Consider the following 6000-nt stretch of genomic DNA (forward strand, 5'->3'; position numbering starts at 1 on the left):
TGCCTCATTTCAGGATCACATTGTAGCCTGGAGTCGGAGATTAAAATGCTGAATCGAGCAAACGATATAAGTATTTGACTCTTTTTCCGTTTGTAGTCGAAGTATCTCGGAAAAATAGTCTAAAATCATTCTTAAAACATATAACGTCTAATTGTTCTACTATTATCAGTGGAAGCAGTAACGTCTTACTGTTAGTTATGACGTTATAGTAGAACCGTAAGGTTCATTTTTGGAATTACGATTCGGCAGGGAGATTGTCTTAGTATGTTTTCCACCATTCCACACAGTCTTGTTTTGTATAGTAGCTTAAGTTTATATATATCTATTACTTTATTTTTTACTCTACTTTTGTAAGTCCTCAGAATAATATAGAAATACTTAATTTTAATTATCATTGTATCATGTAATTAAAAAAAAAAGAATTAATAAAACATTACTGTCATAGAAAAACCAAAAGTGCATATTTAATGTGCCCCATCCAGTACATTGAATAAAATAGGTGCAAAATAAAGCTTCTAGATATTGCAATAGTCTGCAATATAAAAAGTATATTCGTCAATTTTATAAGTATTTGTAATCGTTTTGCATGCATTTAAATGAATACAATTTGTTTAAATAAAAGCGCCAGCGATTTGATTATAAGTTTTGACTAGTCCTGTAGCATTGATTTGTATTGAAAAGACAAATATGTAAAATACAATCTAAAGAGCTAAGATGGCCCAGTAGCTAGGTTAAATACAATTTATTCTTGACTAAATATTGCGGGTTCAACCGGACCACACCACTGAGTTTTCATGTGGTTAATTTGTGTTTATAATTAATTTATTTAAAGATTGAATATAAAAGGATGAAAGACCAATGAGCTGCTTGATGGTAAATCATTAATGTCCACAGATTGGCATTGTAAATAATAATAAACATTTTTACCACCGACATTGCGCCGTCAAATTTAGAATCGAATTTAAAGAGTTTATGCCTGGATCGCACAACCTCTAAACTGGTTAACTGCAATAAACACTGGAAACTGCGATCTATTGAACGGTACGGAAGTTGATGTACCGTAATGCCATCGATAAGCTACAACAAAGTAAATAATATAGCCTTTTACATTAATTGATACATATTATATGTGCTGAATTCAATGATGATTGACCAAACAACGTTGCAGCATATATACTGAAAAAGATATATCAACATCTATTTTTATATAAGATATTATCTAATATATATGCTAGTCTTATATAGAGATAATTTTAGTTTCTTTTTTGCAGTATTACGGGAAAATTGTTTATTCGATTAACATTGAACTCTTATGTTGTTTGATTTTATAGTTTCAAATTAATATGTTGTATATATTTTGAGATCCAGATAATAAGCTGATATCGTCGGAGATAAAATTGATGGTCGCGGCACTTTTAAAGCGAACGCTGCCAAAACTATAAGAGATACTAAAAACCGTAAAAAAGATTTGTACGACTTTATATATTTTAACGAAAAAATCAGTATGAATATTTGTCTGTCTTTTAAATATTACGAATAAGACTACAATAAACATTTATTGTTTGAAAAAAAGGCAAAAACTAAACAACTGTACTTTAATTGAATTTTTATATTAAATAATACATAAACATTGCCTTTACATTTTGAATCTGAAATCAGTTCTAGAGACATCAAGATTTTTTTAAACAAACGTATGTATAAAAACGCGTGTTGTAAGACGTACACGCATAAACACAGAACAGACAAATAGATTCTTTGGCGAATGTCTCGTTGGTGTCTCGGGATAAAGGACCTTCAGGACCTCAGGGCCTTCGCTCACCCATACGAATCTCTTACCCATACGAAGTCGACACGAGTATCCAATAATATATTAAAACACAAGCAATCATTTTAGATGTCAATGTAACATCGTGAGAGGATTTTTCTCAGGCTTTTATTTACTCATTTTCCTTATTACCACTAACATAAGATTTCGCTTTAGTGTATTGCTGATTCTATCATTTTTTTTATAATAATATACATATATAAAAAGTAGAAGGTATAAGTCACTGTATGTATATATATACAAATATATTTATATATATTAATCTTAAACTCCTTTCGTCGGTAAACCCGACGGTAGGTAATACTTTAGAATCTAAGTAGTCCAGCGTTATCATAATAAAAATATAAGTGAATTTTAGTGCAAAATGGTATCACGAATGTCAAAATTTGATTTAAAATTAAAGCAATTACTTGGACATTTTAAGCGAATGAGCTTAAACTTAAAGTGTACTCGGAAAACTTTATCTCTTTATCTGCCAGAAAGAATAGATAGCTACGCTCGCGAAAGTTGCATATAAAGGAATTCAAAAGAATTCTCTAACACCCGATTTGTAGAAAATTCTTTGGGAAATAGTTTAGCTAAGTCGTGAAAAATTTTCGAACAAATCGTTGAGTTTCTCCTAAAAGATTTTGCAATTACAATAAAAACAACGAAAGTACTCAAATACATAGTATTGATAAGATAAATGTTTGTTTATATAGTACAAGCGATGAAAACTATTTTATATATTGGAAAACTGTTTAATTACAGTATATATACACACATAATAAATGGATTAATTTTAATTATATATTTAGTTAGAACTAGACTCTAACATTATACTTATTTTTATAACAATTAAACATTTTTTAATAAAAATTAAAACATATATAAGAGAAGTTACATTAAGTTTTTTTTTAATTTTACCGTTAGATAGCACGCGGTGGTGGTCTTGAGTCTGTCAATCCATCAACAAAGACATCGCTAATAAAGATTCTAAACAGACCTCACTCGCACATTAAAACACGACACTATGAAGGTTTGCATTTTGGTGGTAATTAAGTACTGGTGGTCCAACCAGAAGGGCTTCTGTACGTGTAGATAAAAGTGGATTTTTGCTTTTGCAATCAGTCTTGCCAATAAAAATATCAATATTTTTATATATGCAGTTTTTTTGTAAGATCTCATATCTCACGATCTTCGTACGTTTCTCGTGAAATATCTTATCCTCACGGTGATATTTTCATGTCGTCGGTCTATTTTCATGTGTGTATCGTTTCACTATTATAATTGCTATTAATGTCACGTATAACTTCCTGACGGTTCACGATCGTGCGATGAGTTTCGAGATAGTTCTTTCAAAATAATTTTACAGAATGTGTTTAGTTTATACTTTATATATGTATACTTGATTCATATTTTTAATAAAACACTCTTATTATATAAATATCGTAGAAAATTTTAATACGATTGATAAATTGTTTTGTAAAGCTGAAAGAAAATAACGTTTTTAATTACATAAATTAGACAGTTCTCAATTACAATTAATAGTCGTTTATTGGTTGAAAATACAATTTCGTAATAAAATACATCTAATCACCCATAATTGGTCTTTCATGGAAAAAATGGAAACGAATAATTTCTCGATTATTTTGTTTGTTATAATTGTTGTACTGTTTTTATTTAATACAAATATTTTAAAAACGGTACATTTTCTGCTAAGTTTGCAAGTTGAATTTAGTAATATCTATAATTGACGTGAAATTTTAAGGTATATTTAGAAAACAAACCCATTTTAAACGCTGGTAAAATCATTGTTATCAGCACTTCACAAAACGGTATTACTTTGCGTATTCTAGCCTATAATTTTATACCCGTATTTGTAGTAAATTGTCAAAATGTACTTCAGCTAAGTAATTTATATCTGAATATATTTAAATCAATAAGACAGATATTTTCTCCGAATAAAATATATTGTATTTTGAATATTCAATATCTTTCCAGCAAACAAAACATAGGTATGTACATATAGACACGATTTCGTACTTAACGAGGCACATTAATTGCGACTCGAACATTTCAAACATCTTCTTTATCTACGCAATGTATGGAACGATTTCACTATGTATTCCGCGGTATTGGAAGCCGTTGGTACATTATGTTTAAATTATGTTGACATTTTGCTAGATCCAAGCAAAATTAAGTATTTTTAAATCATAAAGTATAAAAATAAAATTAGAATGTTATTTGTAAATTGACGAAAATAATTCACAATGATTGTGAGTTTTCTAGTGAAAACAATCTTGTTCGAAATATTTTAACAAAATTTATTCACAATTTTAGGAATTATATTTAAGATTTTCGCACCACCTCATTATAATGTTATCTAACTTTCATTACTATGAACTATGTGTGTGAAATAATTGGACATTGTACTTCAGCAAAAAGCACACGCAGTACAAAAGCATTACCTTACCTGGACTCAATTTCAATTTCGAAAATCTTGTGAAGCCGTTATCATACGGAAAATTTTCATAAAGCGGTTAGAAAATGTCATGATCACAAGCAACAGAAACTATGTAAAGCATCTTTAATCTTCGTCAGGCAACAAAGTACCCTGATTCAAGAGTATACACTAATAAAATTGCTTTTGAAAGCCACGACTATATTAGTTTCTTCTGAGCTCGTTTATTCTATAGATGACGGCGCCTTCTTATTCATGGTTAAGGATAGAAATATTATTTTTCAAATAGAACATTTCTTCATTGTAACTTGATTTACCCTCAGACAAGTGGGTTGACTTCATCGTATCTATTCTATATAATGTAATGAAACCTTTAAATATGATGAATTGATGGACGTGAGTATGTTTCAAAACGTATATTTATATTTTCTTATAAATAAAATAAGATATTTTTTTTGTTATTTCGGTTTTTAGCGGTTGAATTATTATCGAAGTTATAATAGTTTAAAGTTTAGCTCACCTGCGACAAGACACATACTGAGACGTTATAAATTGTCGTAACGAAACTAAGAAAAATATTAGTCTAAAAAAACTATAAACACGTTTTTATATACCTACAGCAAGAAATATTCATCTAGCCAGCCATTCTTTCTTTTTACTATAGTAGATAGAAGTAGAGAGTGGGTATTCATTGTAATAAATTAAATTTTAAATATATATTCGAATGTTTAATTTTTTTGTTAGAATTAGGTAAATTATATTAAATGAATTATTATATACTCTAAAGTCCTAACGGGAAAACGAGAGGGCTGGCAGTATTATATATTTTTCCTTTTAAGTGCTGTAGGAATTTGTAGGTATGTAAACGCATCCTTTTTTAAAGTATTATTTTATTTTTAACTTTATAGTGTTTCTTTTTCTTTCATTTTATCAATTTGAGTAGATCGGTGACGACGCATCCTCTTCATATCCGTATAAAGATATTTCCTCTTATCTTAAAGCTATCCTGTTCTTTGATCTGCGAGCTTTTAAGAGATTTAACTCTACTAAGAGAAGATAGCGTTTGCCCAATTTTGAAATAACGGGATCCTAAATAGATCACTGCGTAACGTCATTGATAATGCCCAATTCAGGATAACAGGCTGCAAACGCCTGCCCAGGAATTATATGACTAGAGGTTTATTGTTTGCCATCCTTGCCAAAACTCACTTTGATTGTATGTAGCGTAGGTACATACATCAGTTTATATTTTAAATGATGATGAGGCTGACCTAGAATATTATAAATAAATAAAATGCAAATAATAATTTAAATGGATATAATGTGTCCAAACTTTTCTGATTTACTAGTAGACATTCCAGGGTTCACAAACCTTTGAACTTCAACATCAGATCACCACATTGATACTATATAATGGTATTATCATTAGTCATTGATAAGGGTGTAAACTTTCGATTACATCCGACGTTTTGAACGGTGCGGGACGATCCAAAATTTCGTTAAATACATAGAGGCTAATACGAAGTTGTTAAATAGAAGCAATATTTGTGTTTGAATGATTTAATATTTTATTTTAATAATATACGAATGATTGAATCTATTAGTCCTATCAAACATCAGGTATTTTTTATTCAGGTCTAGATTTCCCAGTCTCAATAGCAACGGCAACACAGATGTACCGATGTCACGGACTCGATCCGTCCCTCTCGGGCTATAAGTCTCACTCGCTCCT

This window comes from Vanessa tameamea, chromosome 14 (genome assembly GCF_037043105.1).
Source record: "Vanessa tameamea isolate UH-Manoa-2023 chromosome 14, ilVanTame1 primary haplotype, whole genome shotgun sequence".
In the NCBI taxonomy this organism is placed as follows: Eukaryota; Metazoa; Arthropoda; class Insecta; order Lepidoptera; family Nymphalidae; genus Vanessa; species Vanessa tameamea.